Source organism: Saccostrea echinata, unplaced genomic scaffold (assembly GCF_033153115.1).
Source record: "Saccostrea echinata isolate AGI-Se365-2 ecotype Australia unplaced genomic scaffold, CSIRO_AGI_Sech_v1 ptg000020l, whole genome shotgun sequence".
Classification (NCBI taxonomy): Eukaryota; Metazoa; Mollusca; class Bivalvia; order Ostreida; family Ostreidae; genus Saccostrea; species Saccostrea echinata.
Window position 1 is genome coordinate 8,061,007 of NW_026889769.1, and position 16,204 is coordinate 8,077,210.

General features: G+C 34.1%; 1 long non-coding RNA gene across 1 annotated transcript; it reads left to right on the plus strand.

Moving 5' to 3' along the window:
* The first annotated feature begins 2,791 nt into the window (after positions 1–2,791).
* On the plus strand, positions 2,792–9,834 carry LOC133190026 (uncharacterized). Its single transcript, XR_009721551.1, has 3 exons — positions 2,792–2,833; positions 6,587–6,762; positions 9,794–9,834. It is a non-coding gene; the product is annotated as an uncharacterized LOC133190026 (long non-coding RNA).
* The last annotated feature ends 6,370 nt before the right edge of the window (positions 9,835–16,204 follow it).

Here is a 16,204-nt window from a genome sequence, read left to right on the forward strand (position 1 = left end):
TCAGATATCATGGATATGTCAAAGTTAGTTGGAAGTCCAAACTACTATTTCTTTATATATTTTAACTTCATTATCTCAAATTTTGGGATGTCTCCAATTTTTAGCTCACCTGAGCTGAAAGCTCAAGTGAGCTTTTCTGATCACATTTTGTCTGTAGTCCATCTAGCTGTCCGTCTGTCTGTCTGTAAACTTTTCACATTTTCGACTTCTTCTCCAGACCCACCGGGCCAATTTCAACCAAACTTGCCACAATGCATCCTTGGGTGAAGGGGATTCAAGTTTATTCAAATGAAGGGCCACACCCTCTTCCAAGGGGAGATAATTAAGAATTGGCGAAAATTTGATGTCATCTTTTAAAAATCTTCTCAAAAACTATTGGGCCAGAAAAGTTGAAACTTATGTGAAACCTTCATTGCATAGTGTAGATTCAAATTCAAAAGATCAACAAAGCCAAGATTAGTCATATTGATATGGAATCAACCTCAGGTACATGTAGTGTAGATTCAAGTTTGTTCAAATCATGACCCCCGGGAGTAGGGTGGGGCCACAATGGGGGATCAAAGTTTTTCATAGAAATATTAAAAAAAATCTTTAAAAATCTTCTTCTCAAGAACAACAAAGCCACAATTAGTCATACTGATATGGAATCAACCTTAGGTAGTGTAGATTCAAGTTTTTTCAAATCATGAGGGTAGGGTAGGCCACAATGGGGGATCAAAGTTTTACATAGGAATGTATAGGAAAAATTTCTAAAAATCTTTTCAAGAACAGGAAAGCCATGATTAATTATATTGATATGGAAACATCCCCAGGTATTGTAGATTCAAGTTTGTTCAAGGCATCCTCCAGTAGTAGGGTTGGGCTATAATGGGGGATGAAAGTTATACAAAAGAACATTTATAGGAAACATCTTTAAAAATCTTCTTCTCAAGAACAACAAAGCCATGATTAGTCACATTGATATGGAAGCATCCTCAGGAAGTGTAGATTCAAGTTTGTTCAAATCATGACACCCCCCCCCCCCCCGGGTAGGGTGGCAGACATTTTTAAAATTCCTTTTTCAAGAACAGCAAACCCATGATTACCGGTAGTTATATGAATATAGATGCATCCTCAAAAAGTTAAGATTCAATTTTATTCAAAACATGGCACCTGGGGGTAGGGTATGCCTAGAACAGGCGATCAAAGATTTACATATGAATACATATATATAGGAGAAGAAATCTGCTGACGAAGAACAGCAGGGCCATATTGACGCAGGTGAGCATTGTGGCCCATGGGCCTCTTGTTTTTTCTTTCCATCAAATTTGAGATAAATGTAGGTTTGACAGTATATTAAAGAATAAATGTTACTTTCTTGCTCCAAAGTTCATTTATTTTAACAAGATGTTAAAAAATCCAAATTTCTTGATTGGCTGATAAATCGCTAACTTGCAAAGTCTGCCATAAAGACATACCCTTGCAATGTAAATATCAAATGTTTCTTTGAAAGGGGATGGGGGTGGGATTTGAACCTAGGTGCTAAAAGACTTGTTCTATTGATAGCTTTTTAAGCAATTGACTAAATTGAGCTATCTATTCCCTTACAGTAAACAGTGCTAAACCTTGTATAAGATGAACAAGAAGACAATTATTTTGTTGGGATTATTTATATATTAGCTCATCTGATTCACATTTGGCTCACATGATTCACATTTGGCATAGAAGTTCAAATGAAGAGTTACACCTCTTGAAAGGGGAGCTAATCAAGTAAAGGCAAAAATAGAATGGGTGTCTTAAAATTTTCTGAAGAACAACTGAATCAGAAAAGATGAAAGTTATGTGAATGCCTCCTGGCATAGTGTAGATTAAAATTTGCTCAAATCATGGTCCTGAGGGTTGGGTCACAATAGGAGATAAGTTTTGAATGTATAAAGGTAAAAATCTTTAAAAATGCTCTCAGAAACAGAAGGGGTACATACGTTTTATATGCAAGCATCCTCAGGTAGTGTAGATTCAGATTTGCTCAAATCATTGTCTCCGGGGGTTAGGGTAGGACAACAATGGGGGATAAATTCATACATATAGGAGACAGTTTTTAAAAATCCTCTTCTCAAGAAAAGCATTGTCATGATTTGTTTTTATAAACATGTAATATAGATTCAAGGTATTTAAATCATAACCCTGGAAAGGGTCACAAGAGGAGATCTTTAAAAATCTACCTCTGAAGAAATACTTGGTCAGAAAGGAAACATGTGAAAGATTTCTATGTAGTATACATTTTAAATTATTCGAATGACACCCCCTCCACCCCCTCCCCCAATGTTCATATTTGACACAAAGATTATAGCCTGTGAATGCATCGTGATCTTGACCCAATGTCATTTGGGCAAGTTCAAGGTCACTGGCCAAAAATATGAAATTTATTTCTGGTCCATAATAAGTAAGTTACTAGATTTAACAAAGAAAAATTTGTCAAAATGCGTAGAGAGTGGGGGGGAGAGAGATTGAATGAAAATAAATTTAGCATTGTAAAGTAGTTTACATGTAATGTTGTCAATTCCATGTTTGAGAATTATGAAGATCGTTTATTCTTTGAATAATTTTTTAACAGATGAATCTAATTTAATATATTGTGATTTTGAATCATCATCCTGGACCTACGATTCACGCTGCGGCCTCTCTCAGTCCACCAGTGATCGGTTTGATTGGACCCGTAGGATGGGATCCACATCAAGTACTTCTACAGGTCCATCAAGTGCTGCTGAAGGGTCCTATTATCTTTATATTGAGACATCATCACCCAGGATAAACCAAGACAATGCTGTTTTATACTCAAAGTATATAGATACAGGTATGTATAAAACTACTGGTCAGGCAAACATCCAAAACTCTGATGTTTTCCTGTAAGATTTAAAAACCATATAAACTCACCTATAAGTCAGATTTTTAGGAGTTAAATTTTTGGTCCAAAACTCTATGTCAGACTTATAAGGGAGTACTCGAAAATTGGGTATTTTTCTGAAAGAGGAAATATGATTTTGTGTCAACTCAAAGGATAATCATTTATGAAGGTCAGAACTTAATCTAATGCAAGAATATTAGATCTAAGGTTGCCATACATGTATGCATAAAACACTTTACAGATTCTAACAATCTTATATAATCTTGTATACCGTATGATGGGAATTTTCTGCGATTTTCAAACTTTTAATGAAAGGACAAATCTGCAAAAATTACAATCGCAAAATACTTCAATATTAATTGAGATTTTTAAATAATTTAATTCTGATTGTAATGCGCCATTTGATTGGATAAAAAATTTACCTTATATCGTATAAATTGGGTTGCCTTCGTCACAATGACTTGCGTCAAAAACGTATCGATCCGCCTGACGTTACATTTAAATTTTGTACAATTTAAAGTCATTTTCTTAAGGGCAACCATCTCTCTTATTACACTAAATGAATGAAAATTAAATTATAAGGAATGAAATTAATGGCTACCTAATTTATACAGTATAAAGTGGGTTGGAACAGTTTACGCTTTTTTATAAACCGCTTCTTGGTTTATAAAGCGTAAACTGCCCCAACCCACTTTATACTGTATAAATTGGGTAGCTATTAAATTCATTCCTTAAATGCAAGTCTGATAAATGGTACATATGTTAGTCCACCTGGTTTAATATTATTTCATAACTTCTTACTGCATATTTTAAAATGAAAGAATTATGCTTACAGATGTATGTCATAAAAAGGATTTGAAAATAATATATGAAGACAAACTACAAGATAGTAGTGCTTAGTATCAGTTCTCTTGCACCTTTGATCAATATATCTTGAAATGAATTTATAAAACGTAAACATGGCAGTGTTCTGCCAAATCCTTAGAATTTGGTGATCATATCTGGTAAATAAATTTTTGCAGTATAATGCAACCGCAGAAATTGAAAACACAGAAATTAATTTGCTACCTTTCAAGGGTCAAATTACAAAAATTTCCAACCGCAGAATATACCTATTATAGGTATTGGTTCAAAATGTTAATAAAAATCATATATCTATGTCATACCCCAAAACATACTTTGAATCACAGGTAACAAGCTAATTCACAGAATTTGTATCCCCTGCTTAGGGAAAAAAGAAGACCATGTGCATTGGGGAGGGGGTCGGACCCTTCTGGCTGGATTTGCAGAATTATTAAATGTATACATGTATATTGAAGCAGATAAAAAATGTCAATATGGATATAAAGATTTGATTGTTATTCTTTGATATGTGTGTCACTGTATAGAAGATTCTTTTTATATACTAGAATATTTATCACACTGTAATAATGATTTTATGAGAAGTTTATACACGCCAGACATCATAACTTTTTCATTTCATACGTTGAATACTATTATTTAGTAAATCAAAAAAAAAAAACATCGTGACCGTCCGGGATTTAAACCAGGACCTCTCACTTGCTAAGTTAGAATTATACCCCTAGAACAATGAGGCACTTGATTGTACATCAAATTAAATGCAAACATTAGGTCACATATAATGTTTATATTCACGTTCCATATTGTCAAAATTTTACACAATACATGGTGCCTAATTTAGCCTTTACTAAATTAATATAAAGTCCGCCGACAACCTGTATTATATGCAATAACTCTCCATATGCCCCTGTGCTAAAAGTGCCAAGCAACTTTTAAAAAAAATAACGGGGCGGGACACTTTGAGAGGGGAGAGAGAGGCCACAGGGAGTTATGGTATGAATTATTGCAAAAGCACAAAAGCTTCTTGAGATATTGCCCGGAAACTAAAGTGTTACACACAGACAGACAACCTTGAACTTTGACCTTTTGACCTCAAAATCAATAGGGGTCTTCTTAACCCACAAGGAGTTGTTATTTAAAATTTCATTGCAAAGGCTCAAAGGCTTCTCAAGATATCGTGCAGAAACGAAAGTGTTAAGCAGACATAATTTATGAATTTATGGCCTTGACCTTTGACCTTTTGACCTCAAAATCAATAGGGTTCTTTTTTAGGCCATAGGGAGTTGCTTTGTAAAATTTCATTGCCAAAGCTCAAAGGGTTCTCGAGATATTGCGCGGAAACGAAAGTGTTACAGACAGAAATACAGATGGACAGATGGATGGATGAACAGACAGACTGAAATTAATATTGAATAATAATAGTAAAGCAATATGAGCTGCATTTTTGAGAATTTTATTTTGCTGTTAAAATGTATTTATTATGATAAATTTGTATGTAATTTAAAACTTTTTTGATCAATTGGACAGAAATAAAGTATCAAATTGTTTCAGAATAAAGGATTCTGTACAATCAATTATATAGTATTATATAAGAAATCAATATTGTACAGGACGACAATAATGTAATTTTGCTTCAATCAAAGCTATCACCAATATGAACAACAGAAGTCTATATACGTTCTTTTTTTTTTGTCATTGAAACAGTTAATTACAATTTTGCAACAAAAATTTCTGACATCAAAGTTGCAGCTCATATTGCTTTAATACTAAAATTAATATCCCCCACTTTCAGTGAAAGGGGGGAGGGGGGTACAATAAAATATTAATCTAAAAAAAACTTAAGACTTACATATTGGTCGAGTCAATGGCTGAGTCAATGGCAAATAATGTGAAAAAATATACTGAAACGCAAAAGAAACGCAACAAGCAGTAATCTACAAATATTTGAATTTTTTATTTAATGATTTTCAAAAATGAATACAGTAAGGTTAAACTCGATTTAAAAACATTGGAGATTTGATAAAAGTGTTAAATGATTATCTTTTAACTTTAGAAAATAACTCTTGACTGTTAAAACAACTCCCATCCAGGCCATTCAATAACAGCGTGCAAGACTGCCATGCACAACAATTGCAGCTTGATTTCTACGATGCAATAGGTTCATCAATCTCGAAATCTGAGCGAAAGAAATATTCTTTGTCATTTTTAAATGCCTGTTTTTAAGATGACGAGGTCGAATTTCCTCTAGCCTAGCACAGTGTAGTACCCTTGGACTTCCGGTCCAAGGACTGTCATTCATGCTAATGATATGTAAGAGCCTCTTGAGGCGTGATGTATTGCATATTTGCATCTGCAACTCTCCATCACCTTTCTTTTGAGATTTTCCAGCTAGAGCATTGGAAATGCGTACTTAAGTCATTTTCAGGAAGCCTTGGCATAGCTTACGGAAAAGAAAGGATAATTTATTTTTCGGAATATTGCTGCATTACTAATGATGAACAGATGCAAACCATTAAACCCCCATATTATTGCCAAATGTTTTGTTAAACATGCAATTTTTGATTTCTATTAAGCTGACTCAAACTTAACTTCCGGTAATGGTATGAAAATCATTCAACCGTTAAATTACCGATATTTACAAAGTTGAAGATATCCTTACTTTTTAGATACAAAATTATATCCTATATATAATATTTCCCCCTAAAATAGGTTGTTGCGTTTCTTTTGCGTTTCAGTATATAACTGACTAGTAAGCAAGCAGACTTATAGGCAAGTATATACTGTAATGCAAATTAATAAAGCAAGTAAATTAAAGAAAAAGTACCTTTTTTTCATTTCTAGGTGATGGAGCATGTCTTTACTTTCAATATCACATGTATGGTGCTACAATAAACACACTAAACATCAACGTTTCCACTAATGGCTTTGACAATCAGGGAATTTGGTGGCGGTATGGCAACCAAGGAAATATGTGGCACCAAGCTGCCGTGAACTTGCCCAGAAGCTCTTCATTAAAGGTTTGTTGTATACTGAATTCTCAGAGAAGCTCAAGAGTATTCTGAGAAACTTAAGCTGGAAATATTTCAATTGCTTGTAAGTTGCACAAAAACCAATTGCAACAAAGTCAGATATTAAGGCTGATACAGAAGTGTCATAATTTCGTGTAAAAAATTTTGTTAGTTTTTTTTTTTTACTCACCTGAGCTGAAAGCTCAAGTGAGATTTTCTGATCACCTGTTGTCCATAGTCCATCCGTCTTTTTGTCCATCCATCCGTTTGTAAGCTTTTCACATTTTCAACTTCTTCTCTAGAACCACTGGGCCAATTTTAACCAAAGTTAGTACAAAGCATCTTTGGGCAAAGGGGAGTTAAAATTATTAAAATGAAGGGCCAAGCCCCCATAAAAGGGGAGAAAATCAAGTAAAGACAAAATTAGGGTGGGGTCATAAAAAAATCTTCTTCTCAAGAACCACTGGGCCAGAATAGCTGAAACTTATGTGAAAGCATTCTGGGGTAGTGTAGATTCTAAATTGTTCAAATCATGACCTCAGGGGGTTGGATGGGGCCACAATATGGAATAAAAGTTTTACATTGAAATATATAGGAAAATTCTTTAAAAATCTTCTTCTCAAGAACCACTTTGCCAGAAAAGCTGAAACTTATGTTGAAGCATCCTGGGATAGTGTAGATTCTAAATTGTTCCTTGGGTAGTGTAGATTCTAAATTGTTCAAATCCTGACCCCAGGGTAGGGTAGAGCCACAATAGGGAATCCCAAGTTTTATATTGAAATTCAATGGAAAAATATTTAAAAATATCTTCTTCTCAAGAACCCCTGAGCCAGAAAAGCTGAAACTTATTTGGAAGCTTCCTGAGGTAGTATAGATTCTATATTGTTCAAATCATGACCCCAGGGGATAGGGTGGGGCCACAGTAAATATTACAAGAGGGAAAATCTGGTGAAGAACAGCAGGACCAAAGTTACTCAGGTGAGCATTGTGGCCCATGGGCCTTTTGTTTTCCAACTCATGTAGTTGGCATCATTCCAAAACAGAGTGGGGGATACATATGTAAGTTAAGGCTAGGTATAGGCGTTTCTATGCAAATGAGCTGATAAAAAAGCGTAAGAGGTATATTTATTATTCAGAGAAAGTGTTGATTTATTTTCTTATGCATACTTAGTACCAATGATATGTTATAGCCAGTACACACTATGACGTAATATTATGATGTCACTGGTCTTACCTACTGGAGGTAATAAAACACATCAACAAAACAGTTTCGGCGCAAGGGATTACCCTATTTCTACATTAAAAATGTATAATGCTAAGAAGAATATTCTATAGATTAATAAAACTGCTGCACAAATCCTAGGCATTTTCTCATTTGATCAGAATTTGAGGAAACTTATACCGGACTGTACATTTTTACCCTTTTTCAACTTAAAACTTTACAAATAGAAATTATACAGCTGAGCTGTTGATATTTGTGCAGCAATACCAGCAAACTTTGGAATATTTTGCTTCTAAATATACCTTGTTTCAGTTAAATAAAATAGAGCATGCCCTTGCGCCGAAGCTTTGTTGTTGAGATCCATTATAATCTTGTGTAGTAAAGAACAATGACGTCATAATATGACGTCATAATTTGTACTGGCTATCTCACATCATGGGTATCAAGTATGTATTAGACAATAAGATTTAATTTTCTCTGTATAATAGATATAGTCCTTAGGCATTTTAATTAGATTATTTGCATAGAAATGGCTATACCTAGCCTTAACTCACCTGCGTAGCTGAAGTTAGTTTATGTGCAACTTGCAGTAAAGCTGAAAGATAAGTAACCTAAGGATAGTTGAATCATTTCCAGCTATTCCCCCCCCCCCCCCCCCCCCACAAAATTTTGGGAAAATTTCCTATCGGGGCATAAAATGACACTTCTATTAATCCATTAGTAAATCCTCTCTTTTTAACTCACCTGAAACAAATGGTGAGTTATATTATATGCAAGCATCCTCAGGTATTGCAGATTCAAATATGTTCAGATCTTGGCCCCCACAGGTATAAAGGGTAGGGCCAAAATGGGGGAACAAAGTTTTACCTGGGAATAAAGGAAACATCTTTGAAAAAAAAATTCCGTAACAACTAGGCTATGATAAGTCTTTAGAATATGGAAGCATCCTCAGGTAATGCAGATTCAAATTTGTTTATATCATGGCCGCGTGGGGATAGGATGGGGTCCCAATAGGAGATCAAAAATATATAGGGGTAAAAATCTTTGAAAATCTTCCTTCAAGGAAAGCAGGACCCTTAATAGTGAAATTGATATGCAAGCATCCTTAGTTAGTGAAGATTTAAGTTTGTTCAAATCAGGGCCTTAGGAGACATAGGATAGGACCATAATAAGGAATTAAATATATGGGAACAATCTTCAAAAATCTTCCTTTGAAGAACAGCAGTTCCAAAATTTAGTCATTTACACTGTAAATATGCAAGCAACCTCAGATAGTGCAGATATTTTGGTCAATCCAGTTGTATCCCTCTTGCAAAGTCTTTACATATTATTTTGCATTATGCAACAAAGTTTCAGATTACCTGTTGTTTTTCCCCCATACCATGTGTTTGTCTTGGTCTTGTAGATGCAACACCTGTTTTTCAGGCATTTATGAATCCAAATGACAGAGATTAATTGTGTTCAATTCCAGATAAAATTTGAAAAAAATCAAGTAAATAAAAACATCACAAATTTCACTTAATTTTCTTGGGGGAAAAACAACTCAAATTGGGAAAAATCAGGAATTTTTGCTGGGGGAAAGGCCTATGTTTGAACCTTAATTGGGTGTAGAAAAATCATTGCAGGTGAGCATTATGTCCAGTGGGCCTTTAGTTATCCTTAAAGATTTGGTGAAAGTGAGAAACACAGTTAAAGCAAATTTGGATATTTCTCAAAAAATAAAATTTACACTTAAAAAAAATATTAATAAAACCAGTTTGTGTGTGTAGCAGCACCTCCTCTGGTAGTTTGCTTACTACAGGTTTGACTGTATTTCAGATTTTCATAGAAGCAATGTCGGGTTCCAGCTTCACAGGTGATATAGCCATTGATAAAGTGATTGTAAGAAATGGATCGTGTGAAGGTGAGCTTGAAATAATATATTAAAGGGGATACAGGACACGTGACACAATTGATTAAGCCATAAACCCTATTAATAAACATGCTAAAAACATTATTTAACTCACCAGTAGTATTTTTGTACAAATTGTTGTGCTTCATCATCATAAATGAAAATATTTCAAAGTTAACATTCATATCAATATTTACAAATTGTGAAAAAGATTGATACAATCCCTTGTTTCCGGTACACTGCACATCTAACAAGTCAATGATGACATAAATAATCTGTTAGTGAAGCAAGATCAAGTACATGTTGATTACATGGTCAACTTAATTATATGAAACAGGTGGTTTTCAGCCCATTTTGAGATATTAAAAGAAAGAGGAAATACAATCAAAATTTTTGCTTGGATGATTTTGTATTTAAGTCAAGTTGCTTGCAAAGGCTTTCATATGACATCAGTTGTTCTTCCCACACTCAGAAAATGTAAACATACAGCGTTTCACGATTGTGTTAAACAATGTCATGTGCAATATTGGGGTAAGCTTCACCTTTCGATATTTCTACAGTTAATTATTATACCCCCCAAACAAAGTTTGGGGGGTATATTGGAATCAGCATGTCCATCTGTCTGTAGACAGGACTATTGCTTGGATTTGTCTGAAATCTTGTACACTCCTTATTCACCATATAAAGATGTGCACCTGGTATTTTCATTGCGATTGAATAATTTTTCTGCATTTTACAGGTTTTTTTTTCTATTTATTGGCTTAGTCATTTTGGGTTCATATAGGTTTGAGACATTGAATCCAGAACTGCCAGTTGGTACATCTGTACAAAATGTGAATTGCATTTTATAACCAGTCATTAAATTAAAAAAAAAAATCCCTGGTCTCCTTCTTCTTGTGGACTTTGAAAAGGCATTTGATTCCGTTTCTTGGTCTTTTATTAAAAAATCACTCAGTTTCTTTAATTTTGGAAAGTCTATAAGGAAACAGGTTTGTTTGTTTTATTCAAATATTACATCAGCAGTAAATCAGGGAGGAAATTTATCAGAAACATTCTCTTTTGGCCGGTTGCGTATCTCGGATTTAAACCTCCGATCAATGATTCCAGGTTTAAATCCAAGTTTACACATTGCACACAGGTAAGGCTTGGCTGAGTACAGCTCAGAATTACGGTAAATTCTGAACCTGGTATAGGGGTGGTTTAAACCCAGCTTGATATCGTTTCCATGGATTTTTGGTAGAATATTTTGATATTTTGAACTGTTTTGATGTTCCAGAAATGTTTTATGGTGACGATGATTGTATTGAAAGATTTTGCCATATTAAAAAGGCTATTCTACAAGAAATTTTTTATGGTCATATTGAAGATTTTTTTTGGGCACATTTCTTCAATGTGCTGTTTTATTTAACACTGATGCAGCTGAAGTCTGAAGTTACTAGAAATTTTTAAATGGGAATTTATTCAGGTACACAAATGTAAAATAAACTAGAAACTCATTGCGAGCAATGAGAGGTCTTCCGTCCGATTCTCAAAATAAAAACGAAAATTCAAGCTGAAAAAGTAATAACAGAAATTCAGACACTCTGGAGATTTAACCCTAATCGTCAGCGTGAAAATCCAATGTGCTAACCATTAACTATTCACTTTTTTACATCACTTCCTTTCACGACCGGAAGTAACGGCGATGCAAGATTTTTTCACGATTCAAATAAACTGATGACTGAATATCAGTCCTGAAAGTTTTAGTCCTCAGTCGTTTACTGTTGCCGAACAATATTGTGGGACTAAATTCTAATTTTGAGAACAGGTAAACACACAACCGGAAGTGAATTTTATAAAAATCTCTGACTTTTCTCTAGACATTTGCAGTATCTACAACATGCATAAAATCATTTCAGGTACTTTATCGATAAGCGATATTTATGAGAAAGTTAAATATAAGAATAACGTAGTTTATCTCCTAAAACCGAAAGTTGACGTTTTTGTTTCCGATGGAATCTTACATACATGTATTTCAAAACAGCAAAAGAGATGCAGTAAAGTCATGTAAGTTTTAATTTCAAAAAGAAAAGTTAAATTTTTTTATTTCTTTGATCACTTCCTGTGAGAAGCGGAAGTGACGACTGACGCGATTAACCCAAATGGTTTCTCCTACCCCTCAACGTCCATTACTCTTAAAATTTTGGTGTTTTAATCTTTTACCTGTTTTTGAGATCTCTCTCAGACAACTTCTCATTTTGAGGACAGGAAAACACGCGACCGGAAGTGAAATTTTGAAAAAATATTTAAGGTTACTCTAGACATTTGCACTCTGAATAGTACATTTAAAATTCATTTCAAATACTTTATCTATAAAGAATATTTACGAGAAATTAAAAAACTCAAATTCTTTAGTTTTTCTCTTCTAACCGGAAGTTGTCGAATTTGTTTCCGGTGGGACGAACATCTTTCGAATCTGCGAAAAAGATGCAATAAAGTGATGCAATTTTTAATTAAAAAAAGAAAAGTTGAAATTTCTGTTTTCTTTGATCACTTCCTGTGACGACCGGAAGTGACGACTGACGCTCTTAACCCAAATGGTTTTGCCTACATCCTAAGGTCTGTTGCTCATAAAAGTTTGGTGTCAAAATCTCTTACCGTTTCCGAGATCTTGCTCACACAACTTCTCATTTTGAGAACAGGAAAACACGCGACCGGAAGTGAATTTTACAAAGATATTTGACGTTACTCTAGACATTTTTAGTCTGAATGACATATCTAAAATTCATTTCAAATACTTTATCTACAAAAGATATTAATGGGAAAGAAAAATACTCAAAACATGTAGTTTTTCTCTTATAACCGGAAGTTGACGTTTTTGTTTCCGGTAGGACCAACATATTTCGAAACTACAAAAGAGATCCAATAATGTGATGTAAGTATTGATTTAAAAAAGGAAAGTTGAAATTTTACGATTTCTTTGATCACTTCTGTAAGCGACCGGAAGTGCCGACGACGAACGAAAAGTAGCGACCTGGCTAGTACCTATCACGAACTATAATCCCTGAAAGTTTGACATTGATATCTCTTGTCGTTCTTGAGATTATCCGCGGACAAAATGTCATTTTGAAATCAGAAAATGGTCTGTAACTTGGCACCGGAAGGAAATTTCCAAAAAATCTCTCAGATAGATCAAGTTCATGTTACAACAAACTTTTCCTGAAAATTTCATGTAAATCCATCCAATAGTCTTCGAGAAATCGCGTGCACAAAATTAGAAAGTCAAAAAAATAAGAATAAGAATAATAATAATAACTAGAAACTCATTGCGAGCAATGAGAGGTCTTCCGTTCGAATCTGAAAATAAAAACGAAAATTCAAGCTGAAAAAGTGATAAAAGAAATTCAGACACTCTGGAGATTTAACTCTAATTGTCAGCGTGAAAATCCAACATGCTAACCATTAACTATTCACTTTTTTACATCACTTCCTTTCACGACCGGAAGTAACGGCGATGCAAGATTTTCTCACGATTCAAATAAACTGATGACTGAATATCAGTCCTGAAAGTTTTAGTCTTCAGTCGTTTGCTGTTGCCGAACAATATTGTGGAACTAAATTCTAATTTTGAGAACAGGTAAACACACAACCGGAAATGATTTTTATAAAAATCTCTGACTGTTCTCTAGACATCTGCAGTATCTACAACATACATAAAATCATTTCAGGTACTTCATCGATAAGTGATATTTATGAGAAAGTTAAATATAAGAATAATGTAGTTTATCTCCTAAAACCGGAAGTTGACGTTTTTGTTTCCGGTGGAATCTAATATATTTCAAAACAGCAAAAGAGATGCAATAAAGTCATGTAAGTTTTAATTTAAAAAAGAAAAGTTAAAATTTTTGATTTCTTTGATCACTTCCTGTGACAAGCAGAAGTGACGACTGACACGTTGAACCCAAATGGTTTCACCTACCCCTCAACGTCCATTACTCTTAAAATTTTGGTGTTTTAATCTTTAACCTGTTTTTGAGATCTAGCTCAGACAACTTCTCATTTTGAGGACAGGAAAACACGCGACCGGAAGTGAATTTTTGAAAAAAAATATTTAAGGTTACTCTAGACATTTGCACTCTGAATAGCACATTTAAAATTCATTTCAAATATAGTCCAGTCAATTTAGTCCTAAAACACCCTAACCTTAAACAAATTGCAACAGAAATTATTCCAGTAGAATTTTGTTATTTATAATGTGCCTTTTGATATATCAAAACTCTAGAAAAATATATTTGTCCAAACATCACTTTTTTCAGTTTTCAAAAAACCCGATTTTTGTTCAAAAATGCCGATAAATCACTGTTTAAAAAGACACTCTATATATGCATAAAAATAGTTTTGCCATCTATATGATCTTGAATTTTCTTGATAGGTCATGCAGAAATGAATCCTGCACACTGAAACTGGTAATTATTTCATTAATTGTTATGAATTCCTATTTCCATGGCAACGGACATAATTGAAAAATAAAACTATTCCAATTCCTCAGTATGGCTTTGTGTAGGGATAAAGAATATGTAGCCATAGTAGGAATGACAAGTTTTATTGTTAAAATAATTTTTTTTTAAATTATATATAGGGGACAATTAAGCACTCATCCCAGGAATTTTTATCAGGGGTGGGGGGTGGAGGGGGAGGGTTCATATTAAATATCACAGATGTCAAGTCTCGGAAGTTTTCTGACAAGCAAATATAAATAAATAAATAAACAAATAAGTAAAAGGAAATGAAAATAAATAAAATTAATTGCCTCAAACTTAAAAACCTTTTCAGAGGAGAAGGGAGGGAGGGGGGTCTCTTTTCATAATGCACACGACTTCTTGCCTTTTAAATAAGTGTCCCGGGGAATGGGTTCATAATGCACATGACTTGTTGCCATTTTAATAAGTGTCCTGGGGAAATGGGTTCATAGACATGTTTTTGTTACTTTTACATATAACCTTTTAACTCTTGAAAATCTCAGGGGGAGGGGGTCAGTCCCCCCCTTCCCGACAAATCTCCCTTTAAAGCAATGCATGCTTAGGACATTCATCTGAAATACGTCATATCTATGGATACGTATCACTTGAACGAAATCTTAAAAGTCAGTTTTCCCCATTGCTTTTATCTGAAAGGTTAATTAAAAGATATAATAAAAAGTAATATCGTAAAAATCCATTGAAGGTGCCACAGAATATCTAAAAAATAAATGAATGATAATCTTGAAACTGGAACTGGTTCTTCACCTAAATGTCAACCTCAATAGTATATATTCAAATTGCTTCTTTTTGTATTCAATATAATGTTCATTGATAGTTTTTATATCTCCTTTGGATTTATTTTGTAATTTGTGTGTGTGTTTCAGGGGGGGGGGGGGGGGGGGGGTATCACATCATTTAAGCTCTCGGCACTTTGAAGTAAATGTTGCAGGTCTTTAGGATGAGACTTTAAAAACCCCATTAAAGGCCCCATATCATGGTACATGTAGGCGTTGGCATGATAAAGAACCCTCACTGCTCAATAGCCCTAAGCGCCGTGTAAAGGTCTAAATTTCAAGCACTTTGCCGATATAATTATGGTGACGTTTCTATATAAGTGAAAAGTTCTTGAACCGGGCGTAAAACAACATACAATCAACCAATCTTCACAAGCGCTGCTTATAGAGGCTTAGATCTAGAGTCATTTTTATGACAATTAAATTACCTATCTGATCATTTTCTATGCTCTTTTAAGTGATAAATTTCATTTTTCGTGATAGGAAAATAGTATTTTTACAAAACTTTTCTTATATATGCAGGTGTATTTGGGATGCTACTTGGAAAATAAGTCGATAATGTTGTGTAGTTTTTAAAAAGCTGAAATGCACAAATCTATTACATAATAGGATGTGTTTAAAAAAATACAAATAATCCACAACGCCGCTTATTTCAAAGACTTCCTGTAAATTTAGATCCCGGCCCTCGTGTGACCCTACTTGGCTCCGGGGTTATGTTAAATAGAAACTAGAAGCGAAATCTGAATCAAAGTGACACAAATATAATATTTAAGAAATATGTTTACAAATTACAATAAAATATACTATACATAATAAGCATAATTATAGTGATTATGCACACACCCCCCCCCCCCCCCCCAAAAATATGAATAAGGCCATCATTAAAGTATTGTTTGTTTGCCCTCTCCTGATTCAGGGTAAAATTATTAAATCGGCAGGTAGGTAAGAAAATCTTTTTTTTCTAGACAATTTCAACATATTTGCTGACAGGATAAGAGGAATAAAAAGAAAAAAAATATGATGTCCTGGAATGTAAAAACAAAAA